At 45.8% G+C, this 13,406-nt stretch overlaps 1 protein-coding gene across 1 annotated transcript in view; it reads left to right on the forward strand.

Moving 5' to 3' along the window:
• The first annotated feature begins 877 nt into the window (after positions 1 to 877).
• GRAMD1B (GRAM domain containing 1B) overlaps positions 878 to 13,406 on the forward strand; it is a 262,296-nt gene continuing 249,767 nt past the window's right edge. Inside the window, exon 1 of the mRNA XM_031015830.3 lies at positions 878 to 995. The gene's annotated coding sequence lies outside the window, so the exon portion shown is untranslated. The remainder of the gene's footprint in view (positions 996 to 13,406) is intronic.

Raw genomic sequence — 13,406 nt, forward strand, 5'->3', positions numbered from 1 at the left:
AGCTGTGTGATCCTGGGCAGCCAATGGACCTCTCTGAGCTTCAGTTTTCTCATCTGCAAAATGAGCGCTTTGAACCTGATGACTCCTCGGTGTCCTCCTGTTCTGCAGTGCCATGCTTTCAACACTGTCCAGTCCAGATGCTTCCCCATCGTGAAGATCCTCCGGGTCACCTGTGCACTCCTGCTAATCTCTGCCATTTGCCTTCTTACACCCTTTCCATACCTTCCCGTGGAACACGGTAATCTGGTTTCCAGATGGGCTAATGTCTCCTCCCAGCTGCAAGGCAGCGGCGCTTCTGGCGTTGGTTTCTGCACTAAACTTGATGGTCTGATTTTAAAGGTTGATTTTAGAGAAACTGTCTGGTTGTATGTCCCCGAGTTACACTGCAGTGCTAAATGTTGGAGCGAGGCAATACCGGGAGAATCCAGGCAGCAGGCTTCACCCAGAGAGGGAGGGTGAGGGGAGGAGAGAGACGGAGAGAGGAGAGAGGGGGAATGAAAGGGGAGAGAGAGGGACCAAGACGGGCGAGCGGGAGACAGGAGCGGAAATCACAGAGGTAGAGTCAGGGCCGACACTGAAGAAACGTAGATGCACAGGGAGGGGCCAATATTAGTGTACAGAGAGAAAGAGGGAACACGGTGCGGTGACACCTAGCCTCGGAGACAGTGGGAGCTCCGAGCCCGCGGAGAGCGGGGGAGTTCCGCTTCCTCCCGCCCCAGCGGCTCCCGTCCCGGCTCCGAGGGTGCAGCGCGCCCGGGCGCAGCGCGAGTGCGTGGAGCTGGGCTCCAGCACGACCCCGCCGCTCGGGTTTGGGTGTCCTCAGGCTCCGCGCTCCTCCTCCCCTCCTCCAGATGGGACTGGCTGTCCTCTTTGCAAAGCCAGGCTCGCGGGGAGACGTGGTGAGCAGTAGCCAGCAGCTGGTGTGCCGTGGACGCCGCTGACCGCCGCGCGCCCGGACCGGGTGTCCACATGAGTGCCTCTCCCAGCAGATCCAGGTAAGAACTTCCTGACCTTCCTGAGCCCTAGGAGGAACACACATGGATGCCGAGTGATGGTGAGGGATCCGGGTGAAACTGGAGGCTGTGGAAACACTGGCGTGGGGGGTGGGGGTGCAGTTACATCGGAATTTTCTTAGTGAAACATCAAAGTTACCTGAGGGCCAGGTAAAGCTATTAACATGGATTATGGTTTGGCTGAGGTGTCCCGCACCTGAGAGTTGGTGTCCCCAGGAAACCACTGAGATAGATAGATTATCTCCTCCATGAATTTCTGGAGGTGGCGGAGCTGGCTTCCTTCTCCATTCAGTACTGGAGATGTGCACAGAACAGGTAGAGAGGACAGGGTTGGTTGAGCATGGAGATTGCCTTTCCTCCTCTCTATCTTGCTGGCAAAAGTTTGAACTGGAAGCACTGGCTTCCCTTGTTCTGGGCAGTGCTGCCATCTCCCTACCTGGCTGCCCCATCAGTCTTACGCCTATTCTGCTTGCATGGTAGAAGTCCAAGATTTGGCAAAAAGACAAAGTGTACATCATGGGGGTACCTAGGGAGACGAGGAAGAGGCTCTGCTTCTCGTTTCCTCTGAGGGTGGAAGTGAGAGGTTCCATCCCAGAGGAAATAGAGTTACTCTTGTGGAGTAGATGAAGGAATGAGAAGGTGTGGTCATTAGAATGAAGTTTTTAGAGCCCAAACAACTTGTTTGCACCCATCAGCCAACCTCATGCCTGGATAAACTTCATTCCTCAAAAAGTTCCTCAGCAGGATATGCAGGCGCCAAGGTAACATGAACAAACAGCTGCTTGCTGCCCCCAGGCTTTAGTTTCTGGTGGGCCTGGAGCAATTGTGAAGGACAACTCCACCCAAGGCCCAGTATTGAAGAGGGGTAGGGTGGGAGGATTGTACATATCGCGAACGCTTGGCAAATCTCTAGATTTTTTTTTCTCCTAGGAAATAATAATTTTTAAAAAGGCTTGTAAAAAATAATAAAATGTTTCATGACAGCAGCAGATGTAAAACTCCCACTACTCTGGGCGAGGACAAAGAAATTTGTGCAGGGGGCTGAGCTTTCTCCTCTGCCAACGCCTACATGGGTACATCACCTTTTGGAGATACAAATAGTATTTTTAGTGTTTTATGGATGAGGAGCCCTTCTCCTGGGAACTTTTGGGGAGGGACGGATCTAAGCTGGGGCTCTCTCTTGGAGTTCAGGAAACTGAATAGTAGAAATAGGCTGAAAATGCTACATTTCTACACACTACCCCAAGGTCCCACTGTACTCCTAAGCTGATATAGAAACTCACTGTGAAACAGATATAGTCAAAGAGAGGCACTGCTGCTTCCTAGTGTAACACACACCGATCTCTCTCTCTTCTCTCTTTCATTTAATAATATTTAGGAGGTTAGATAGGAAAGTGTAGACATGTAACTCTTATTCCCTCTATTCAACTATGCCTCCTGCCTTTGTTCCTTACTTGAAGATCATGTCTCTTGCTTGTACTGAATGTTCCTATTTATGGGACCTTCACTGCATCTTAGAGCTTTAGTTGCCTTTGATGGTGTACAGCGAGGTTTCTAGTGTTTGCCCGAAGGCTCTTTCCTTTGGCGCATTTATTTGTAACTTGCTTAGGAGATCTCATCCTCACCTTGCAATTTGGATGAAGAGTTCTGCTGGGTGTCACTGGTGTTCAAGAGATCCAGGTCTCAAAAGGGCGTGTGGTAGTTCTAGTTTTTTCCGTCCGTGCTCAGAAGCTGTTTGGTTTTGGAGATTTGGGGCTGTGCTTTGGTGATAGTGTTGGGAGGAAACCATTATGAGCAACTGATCAATACCTAGCCAAGCTGGGGTGCCAATCTGACATTGTTACAAAAAGTGAGTGCCCTATTTGGTTGCCTGATCAGCTGTGTTCAATGATCATAGGCCTGGAATGAAATCACATTCTTTCTTTCCTTCTTTCCTTCCTTCCTTCCTTCTTTCCTTCCCTCCTTCCTTCCTTCCTTTCTTCCTTCCATGGAGTTTCGCTCTTATTGCGCAGACTGGAGTGCAGTGGTGCAATCTCGGCTCACTGCAACCTCTGCCTTCCGGTTTCAAGTGATTCTCCTGCCTCAGCCTCCCGAGTAGCTGGGATTACAGGCGCCCACCACCATGCTCAGCTAATTTTTTGTATTTTTACTAGAGATGGGGTTTCAGCATGTTGGCCAGGCTGGTCTCGAACTCCTGACCTTGTGATCCACCCACCTCAGCCTCCCAAAGTGCTGGGATTACAGGCGTGAGCCACTGCGCCTGGCTGAAATCACATCCTTCTAAGGAGATGGCATTTGTCCCTGCCATCTCCTTCCAGCCTTTGCTTTTCCACCATAGTACTCATTTGATGTCCTTGCAGATTAGCTCACTGGTGGGCCCTCTCAATACACACATCTGTAATATGTATGCTTGCCACTGAAATCACCAGCCCTAGGTCTGCAGCTGCACTCCAGAGGTGTTTCCACTGTGCTGCTCCCACTGTCGGCTGCTTTTGCACAGGTGGCATGCAGTTTTCAGTGTTTGTGTCTTTGGGCTGCTGTTTACAACAGTGCTAGGAATTGTCACCCATTCTGCTTGCCCTGCAGAAGAGGTCACTTTCTCCTGGGGTGTCTGCTGCACTTCATACTCTTGCTTTTCATGGATCTTTCAGCTTGATCAGGATTTTTACTTTCTCTTCTCCTTTCTCCGTCTTGCACCTGTGGACTGGTGCATCAGGAAACATTTCTTTTCCTGTCTAGGCATGGTCATTCTTCAAATGGTAATAAAAGGCTTCATTCCTTGATTTGATCCAGTGCCCCGATATGTACAAACCAGAAACACTGCACATATATTTTAGCTGTAAGAGTTCCATATACCCTTTATTTTGGTGTATACAGACTCTGACTTCCAAGGTGTACTCCAGTATCTGCTCTGCTTCATACCTGGTGGGTCTGCATTGCACATCTGCATAATGAATGGATGTTGCCAATAACAGGCAGGAGGAGTGGAAACAGTGTTACTGCAGAGAGAGAGAAAGTATCTTAGGAAACGGGATGGTAAGTAGGCACATGGTCTTATGAGGGTCACCTTAATTTATTAAAGCCTCATTTGGTAGGTATGAGAATAGAATTTATTAGTTGGTGGACCACTTGGCAGCAGCCTCATACACAGATCTATAAGATATTTAAATACTTTTCTAGAATGGGTTGACGTTGATGAATTTGTGACATAGTGGTCTGTTAACCGTCTTTCCTCTTAGGTGTTCCTTAAACCAACAGCAATGTTGTCTTCAGAAAGTTGCTGGTGATCCACAGTAGGGGAGAGGAATATCTCCAGTTGTTCATGAGCATCACAGGTGAATAACCCATTCTAGGCATATACCAGACATACAGAATGAGCTAAACTGTGTTGGTTTCATCAGCCATTCTAACTGGCTTAAAACTGTCTGAATCCTTTGGCTTGATACTAGGTCAAATGGTGAGACCTTTTTGAGATCCTAATGGGCATAAAGCAGGAAGTATCTTTCTCCTCTCAGCACCCTCATGGGCTCTTGGTGCAACTCTGGATCTTCTGGTAAAAGAGAAGTTTTTCCTTTCTGAGCCAAGCTTGCAACAGGGTTAATTTGGGGGTGGCCGTGGACTTCAGGGGTCAGAATTGGAGAGTGCAACTTGCATTTATTTTTTCAAAAAAGCTTCATAAAAATAAAAATTGATTTATACAAAAACACAAGACCAGTGATGTACTACCTACCTACTCCCCCACCCCATGAGTTGCTGAGCTCAATGGATAGTAAACATATTAATCTAGATGAGGAAGTATAAAAAGGCCATCTTTGCAGCTCATCTGCCATCCAATCTAATTGAACTCTGAAATCCCATCTTTCTAGATATGTTCCATGTCTGGGACTTGGGGAAGGGGTAGGGGATAGGGGGAGAGGCAGGGATGGAAGAGAGCAATTCCTAGAAAAGTTTGTGAGATCCACCGAACCTGGAGATACAGGCTGCCCCGGAAGGCAAGGGCAGCCCTGGTGAGGGTGCTGGAAGCATGGGAGGAGAACCAGTCCCTGGGAAGGAGAGAAAGAGAAATGACACATAGAAATGATGAGGGAGGGGAGGGGAGGGTGGCGGAGAGAGGAAGCAAGCCAAAGAGGAGGAGGGAGAGGAAACAGATGGAACGAGAGGAAGATGCAGCGAGCAAACGCAAGAAAAGGCCAAAGAGGGGAAAAGAGCAGAAGATAAGTGAAAGCAGCACCTTGCTTTCAGGTTTTTTCTCTTCCCCGTTTTCCTCTGGCAGAGGGAGAATGCAAGCGAGCCAGCAGAACAGCGTGGTTTTTGTGCTTTGGAGGCTTCTCATTGAAGCTGTCAAGCCTCAACCCCTCACGGCAGCTCATTCTATTTTTATATTTTGCAGAATGGAAATTAAACAAATGACCCCGTGATGGCGTTTTCATGAAGATTTTATCCAGCACACCCACACAGCCAGTGCTGGGGTGGCTGAATATTTAGCATAATATTCTATTTAATCAGATAAGAAGGTATCCTCAAGAGAGTGGCAGACATGAAGCCTGGGCTTTGATAACCGCCTGTGAAGAACTGCTTTGATAAGGGTGGGCAGAAGTCAGAAAGGAACCTTGTTCTCTGGCTTTTGGGCTTGTTAGCAGGAAGAACCCCAGTTAACTGAATTCTGGTGGAGCTTAGCATTTCCCCTCTCATACTCTCTCTCATACTTTTTTTTTTGTTTTTGTTTTTTGGCACTGGGTTTGGTTCCAGACTTTGTGAGCCCTCATGGTTCAGTTCTCCTTGGAGATCTCATTGGCGGCTAAAAATGGCTCACTTTGGCTGAACTTGCCCTGAGTGGAAGCCTTGCTTAGAATTTGGGTGCTCACTCTATTTGTTGGCCTGGTTAGGGAAGCTGGTGTGTACTTTGCGGACGGGACAGTGCTTAGGCAGCTGGCATAATGATGCACATCTAGTACTTGGTGAGAACACAAAGTAGATGATATTTTATTGGCTTAGACACGGACTTACTTCCTTAAGTCCCAGAAGATTTCGTAGCAATTAAATGCATGCCCCTTTGCACATAACCATTCTTTTGAAGGAAAACAAAAACAGAAACCAACAATGCATGTTAAGGGGGCCAATCAATCAGACATGGTTGGTTGGGTGGATGTAAAAATGTGAGACTGTTCAGAAGGCTTCTCACTGCCACGCACGTGTTTGTGTTTAACAGGGTATTTATGGGCTCTTTTTCCTTATATATTGAAGGGTTATATAATTCCCCAGCTATTAACCTTTAAAATGCTGTTTTTACAAGTTCAGTACCTAGACTAGATAGCAATAAAGAGTGATGTTGAGTCAGTCTGACTTCAAAGGGAGCGATGGGTGGAACAGTTGGACTCGGAAAGGAGCGCTTCTTCCTACCAGCTAGCCTTGTAGTGGCTGATTTTTCCCTCTGAAATGAAACAGGCTTACTAGCCAGAGACTATTCCCTGCAGTGACTATAAAAAGGTATCTTCGTCTCTGACGCAGGGAGCGATTGAGAGCATCGGCATGAGCCATCTGAGTGTGCGTTCAAAGACCTGAGGAAAGGCAGGATTGACAGTCCATTAAGGGGAAGGCAGAAGCCGCTTTCCTTTTCCGCCTCTAATTAGGCATCCGTGTGCATTTTCTCTCACCATTCTTTGTTCTTGCCTATCTGATTAAGACAGTTCATCTGGCATAGCTTTGAAGCGAAGGAATGTTTTTATGCACGTTGAGGAAAAAGAGGAATAAGATAAACTCAGGTCAGAACTTCCTTTACTATGTCATTTTCAGAGTATGGCTTCCCAGATACAAGGCTCCATCTTTCAGGTCTCTCTGCTCAGCCATGCTCCAGAGTTGAAATGTTTCTCAGTGGCAGCCCTACAAGCTGAATGTGACTGTCCCCTTTGCTGCTTTGGCATGTGTTTTCCCCAGGCTCCTCTACTTGGGCCCTGAACCTCTTCAGGCTCCAGTTTTTCAAAAAACAAATTTGCAAAATGAATTTCTCAACTTGTTTGGAAATAGAGAATTTATACAAAGTCTTTCATTTTTCCTAGTGAGAATGGCATGGTTAACCCTCTCATGAGAATGGCCGATAAAAAAAATCACCTTTGAACTCTTCATTATTCTTATTTTATTGCTACTAAAATGTCATTTGTATCATGACTTATTGCTTACAGCGCTATTCTGTTGTTTTATTTAATTGTCATAAAAATATTTTGCATAAGGAATTATTATTACCCATGTTATAGTTGCAGAAATTGAGGCCTAGAGACAGGATGCCCCAAATCACATTGACAGTAAGTGGCAAACCAATGTTCTATTTTTAAACTATGATTTTCCACACCATGCTTTCCTTGTAGATTCTACCCTACATTTTCTTTCTTTCTTTTCTTCTTTTTTTTTAACAGCGTCTCACACCGTTGCCCAGGCTGGAGTGCAGTGGCGCAATCTCAGCTCACTGCAATTTCTGCCTCCTGGGTTCGAGAGATTCTCCTGCCTCAGTCTCCCCAGTAGCTGGGATTACAGGCACGTGCCATCACGCCCAGCTAATTTTTGTATTTTTAGTAGAGACTGGGTTTCGCCATGTTGGCCAGGCTGGTCTCGAACTCCTGACCTCAGGTGATCCACCCACCTTAGCCTCCCAAAGTGTTGGGATTACAGGCATGGGTCACCATGCCTGGCCTACCCTACATTTTCAATGCCATCTTTTTCTCATAACTTTTCCTATCATCTGTCATTAGTTCTGCACCTCTGCAGGTAGGGGTCTACAAGCATCTCGTTGCAGTTGATATATAAGGGGATTCCCTAAAATATGGATACCCGTGCAAATTGAATTAAAGGAATTCAGAACAGAGAAATAGCCTATATCAATTTTCTGGAGACCTACTGACTTTCTTTTAGGTTTTGACATGTTACTCACTGCCAAGTTTTCTTGATATCTAAGTCAGAGAAAATGCTGAATAAAAGTTGGCATTATACCTGCTCCTTGTAACTATGATCTCCCTCCTTTTTTTTGTAGATTATCTTTAAAGGTGACTCCTGCCCCATAGCCTGCACCAGCTGAACGAGTGTTTAAATAAATTTCTATAAGGCAAATAAATTATAGGAGAATTTGAGGGGGACCACCACTTCCAAAAGAAAGCAGAGGCAAGTCTCTTAGGATTTAAGCCTCTATAAATTGGCTTTTTGAAGTCTTTCTTCATCTTGGCTGGGGCCATTCCCTCTATTTGAACTCAGTTGGCAGCAATCAATAGAAAATGCTAATTTCTGGTCCTGGCTTGTCTTTTGCATGCACGAGCTTCCTGCTATTTGTCTGAGAAAGTGCATACCCAGGTAAAAAGGCTGTGCTGATGGCTTTATTTAGCAGTTAGATCAACCCAAGCTGAATGATATATTTTGGCTTGTCAAAAAGCAGGAACAAGTTAGCAGGAACAGTAGGGCTATTTTTTTAGAGTGTTGGCCCAACTGTGATGAGGCTAGAAGACTTATAAAATTAGGTTTAAAACATAATTTTATCTATTCCTTTTCTTTTTCCCAAAGTATAATTCTCAGGACACCGGCATGCCCCATGGGCCTGGGTGTGTAATGCTAGTACTGGGTTTTGACTTTTCTGTCTGAAGCCTGATATCTCTTAGCAACAGCCAGATTGAATTTAGGTATCAAACCTTTGGGCTACCTTGTATAACTGCACTGAAATGACGGGACTGTGATCAAGTTTTGGCAATTGATCTTGAGAGAAGATGAAAGGTGGTACAAACAAACATGAAATAGGAGAAAGAAGAACGCAGACATTTGTACTTTTTATGGATTTTATTCCTCTGTGGGCAATGGAAAGAAGTGCATTGACGGATTGAAATCTAGGTTTTTCAGAGCACTGGTGAAGTGCTCTTGTCTTCTTTTCTACTGGGGTATCTTGTCTCTACCAATTGTAGACAGGGTGTAATGTGTTCTTACTCCAATATTATTCTGTTCTTGCTTATTTCTGTCATTATTTCCACATTATCATTTTATATTATTACAACAAACATTTGTTAAACAAGAAACAATGGGCCAGGTGTGGTGGCTCATACCTGTAATCCCAGCACTTTGGGAGGCTGAGGTGGGAGGATCACTTTAGCCCAAGAGTTTGAGGTTGCAGTGACCCACTGTGCTCTAGCCCGGGCAACAGAGCAAGACCCTGTCTCAAAAACAAAAACAAAACTGGAAACAAGGTACACCTTGGGGATACAGACTTGAATAAGACATAATTCTTTCTTCATATAGCTCACGGTCTAGGAAGGAAGATAAACGTAAAGCAGAAGGGTCAGACACCTTGTTAATGACTACGAAGAGGTAAGAACAAAGTGTCATAGGAACACCAAGTCCAGAGCAGTGAGCAGAACAGCCCAGTTGAATCTGAGAAGGCTTTTTCAGAAGAGGTTATATTTGAGCAGGGTTCTAAAAGGTGAGTAGGCGTGATCCAGACGGAGAAGGGTGAAATTGTATTTCAGGCAGATGGGATAGCATGTGCAAAAACATGGAGTTGTGAGGTACTTGACGTGTTCGCAAAGAGTCATTTAGTCAGACTCTAAGGCGTCTGTAACAGAGGCAATGAGGCCGGCGTGATGAGTTGGAGCCTGCTTGTGAAGGTCCAGTTATGCAGCTTGTAGTTAACTGAGGCAACACCATTTTTTTTTCTTTTTTTTTTTTTTAGCAGGAGGGTAAGAAGAACAGATTAGTTTTTTAGGAATATAACTCTAGAAGCAGTATGGAAGATGAACAGAAACAAGGACAGTCCAAAGTTAGTCCAGATGCCATGAAGGGGGTTGCTGAGTGGTCCGGGAGAGACCTGATGGAGTTTGGACTCTGGCAAGAAAGATTGGAAAGTATCATCCAGATCTGAGAGTTGAAGAATAGTCATCAAAATTTGGTAGCAGGTGGATGGTGGAGGCTGTGGGGAGAAAGAGGAGGAGCCAGGCCCGGGCATGGTGGCTCACACCTGTAATCCCAGCACTTTGGAAGGCCTAGGCAGGTGGATCACGAGGTCAGGAGTTTGAGACCAGCCTGGTTAACATGGTGAGACCCTGTCTCTAGTAAAAATACAAAAATTAGCTGGGCGTGGTGGTGGACGCCTGTGGTCCCAGCTGCTTGGGAGGCTGAGGCAGGAGAATCATTTGAAACCAGGAGGTGGAGGTTGCAGTGAGCCGAGATTGCACCATTGCACTCCTGCCTGGGCGACAGTGCGAAACTACGTCTTAAAACAAAAAAAAAAAAAAAAAAAGAAAGAAAGAAAGAGGAGGGTCCCTAGACTGCACTAATATTCTAGCTTGATGTTATCTGAACTAAGTCAATGGCCATAACTCGAGATAAAATGTACTGAAAAGTCAGGATTGAAAGATAAGTTAAGGCTGGAACAGTGGTTCACAGCTGTAATCCCAGCACTTTAGGAGGCCGAGGTGGGCAGATTGCTTGAGGCCAGGAGTTCGAGACCAGCCTGGCCAAATGGTGAAACCCCATCTCTACAAAAAATACAAACATTAGCTGGACGTTGTGGTGTGTGCCTGTAATCCCAGCTACTTGGGAAGCTGAGGCACGAGAATCGTTTGAACCAAGGAGGCGGAACTTGCAGTGAGCTGAGATCGCATCACTGTACTCCAGCCTGGGTGACACAGCGAGACTCTGTCTCAAAAAAAAAAAAAAAAAGAAACAAGGAAAGAAAGGAAAAAGAAAAGTAAGGTAATGAAATCAAAATTTGAGCAGGATGAGGATTGAAAAGAGGCCATTGGAGTGAAGATTTGGGGTTTCATTCATTATCTTGGCAAAAATAGTGTCAGTGAAGTCCCAGGGTAAGAAGATGGGATAGGAGCAAGACAGAAACATTGTACAGAGTTTAGGACTTGAAGGCAGTTGAGAGTTTGAGCTCCCTACACTTTATATTTGAAAGAAATAAAAGGAGATGGAATGACAACTTACAGGGGAAGAAAGAAAAAAAATGAGTTTTCAAAAGCGGGAAATCAGGCTGGGCGCAGTGACTCATACCTGTAATCCCAGCACTTTGAGAAGCCAAGGTAGGAGGGTCACTTGAGGCTGGGAGTTTAAGACTGGCCTGGGCAACAAAGTGAGACCCCACATCTACAAAAATAGAAATGCAAAAAGTTAGCCAGGCATGGTGGCATGCACCTGCAGTCTCAGCTACTTGGGAGGCTGAAGTGAGAGAATCACTTGAGCCCAGGAGGTTGAGGCTGCAGTGAGCTATGATCACACCATTGCACTCCAGCCTGGGTGACAGAGCAAGATCCCATCTCTAAAAAGAAAAAAAGGAAATCGCTTGAATATGTTTATCAATACATAAGAAATATCTAGATAGGGAGAGGTTGCAAATATAGAAAGAAGAAGAGACAGCTAAGAGAAACTTGAGAACTCAGAAGGTAACAGAATCTAGCAAAAAATAAGAACCAATAAACAAAGGAAACTGAGCGATTAAATCTGTAGAGGGAAGAATGAAAGGGAACCAATATTCATGGGCCGCCAAGCATTGGGGCTACGTATTTTACATTTATCAATTTATTTAATTTTCGTTAAAACCCTATAAAGTGTGGCCAGGCACGGTGGCTCATGCCTGCCATCCCAGCAATTTGGTTGGCCGAGGTGGGTGGATTGCTTGAGGCCAGGAGTTCGTGACCAGCCTGGGCAACATGGCAAAACCCCGTCTCTACTAAAAATACAAAAATTAGCTGGGTGTGCTGGTGTGCGCCAGTGTTCCCAGCTACTCAGCAGGTTGAGGTGGGATGATCCCTTGAGCCTGGGAGGCTGAGGTTGCAATGAACCGAGTTCCCGCCACTGCATTCCAGCCTGGGCACTCCAGCCTGGGCAACAGTGAGACTCTGTCTCAAAAAAAGGAAAAAGAAAAAAAAAATCTATAAGGGGAGAGAAGGAATGCCCCTTTCTTGGAGAAAATGGGAAAACAGCAAAGATGAGTTATGCTTTCAGAAGTGCAGATGTGAAGGACCCCTGGAAGTCACTTCAAGAGATAACTCCCTGGCCGGGCATGATGGCTTATGCCTGTGATTCTAGCACATTGGGAGGCTGAGGCAGGCAGATCACTTGATGTCAGGAGTTCAAGACCAGCCTGGCCAACATGGTGAAACCCTGTCTCTACTAAAAGTTCAAAAATTAGCTGGGGATGGTGATGCATGCCTGTAAGTCCTAGCTACTTGAGAGGCTGAGGTGGGAGAATCGCTTGAACCCGGGAGGTGGAGGTTGCACTGAGCCGAGATTGCGCCACTGCACTTCAGCCTGGGTGCCAGAGCGAGACTCCATCTAAAAAAAAAAAGAGAAGGTATCTCTTTTTTTTTTTTTTTGAGACAGAGTCTCACTCTGTCTCCCAGGCTGGAGTGCAGTGGTGCGATCTCGACTCACGGTAGTCTCTGCTTCCCAGGCTCAAGTGATTATCCCACCTCAGCCTCCCGAGTAGCTGGGACTACAGTCACATGCCACCACACCTGGCTAAGATTTTGTATTTTTGCTAGAGACAGGGGTCTCATGTTGCCCAGGCTGGTCTCGAACTCCTGAGCTCAAGCAATTCGTCCACCTCAGCCTCCAAAAGTGCTGGGATTACAGGTGTGAGCCACTGCACCCGCCTTCAAGAGTTATCAAGAGATAACTTATATTTCCTCTCTGAAGAGAAGGTGACGTCATCTTCTGAGAGTGAAATAGGAAGTGAGGTGGGAGTTCAGAAAGAATGGAAACTTTTTGAAGAGTCAAAATTATTGACTGGGGACAAAGGAAAAGATTTCCATACAGAGTTCTGTTGGAGTTGGAAAGCATGCTCTATGTGGCATGATCGTCTCAATCTGCACCATACCCCATGAGCAGCGAGTTGGGGTCCTCTTTGGGTAGATGTTTTGGGAAGGTTGGCAGAATCACAAGGCGCTGAGCATGCTGGTGAGACCCAGGGGAGAGTAAAGCTAGAAGGTGCCTGAAACTGGGAGAACGATGAGATAGAAGAAGAGATTTAAGGGAGGAATAGAATGAGAAATGTCAATGGATTGTAGATTGAGATCTTGACAGATCTCAGAGGCACTTTAAGATTCTAGGCTGACACTGGAGAAAACGTTGCTTCAGCAGGATGCATGTCAGTGACCACCTACTTTAAGCTGACGCTGGTCTTATTTACATGAACAAAATATGGAGCTGTTGAATTGTTGAGAGGGTGACTGAGAAAGGCTGTGAAGATCCAGGTTGGGTAATCCCCACCATCTTGGATTAGTTAGTGTGGGCCTCTCTGGAATCAGATAGGTCTCACGGCCTGTCTGCCAGGTCTTATGATTATGTACAGGAAAAGAGCCCAGCTAAGAGGTGTTTTGAAAAGCTTCTAAAACCTATAATTGTGAGCCTTTTCTACCTTGGACT

Source organism: Gorilla gorilla, chromosome 9 (genome assembly GCF_029281585.2).
Source record: "Gorilla gorilla gorilla isolate KB3781 chromosome 9, NHGRI_mGorGor1-v2.1_pri, whole genome shotgun sequence".
NCBI lineage: Eukaryota > Metazoa > Chordata > Mammalia > Primates > Hominidae > Gorilla > Gorilla gorilla.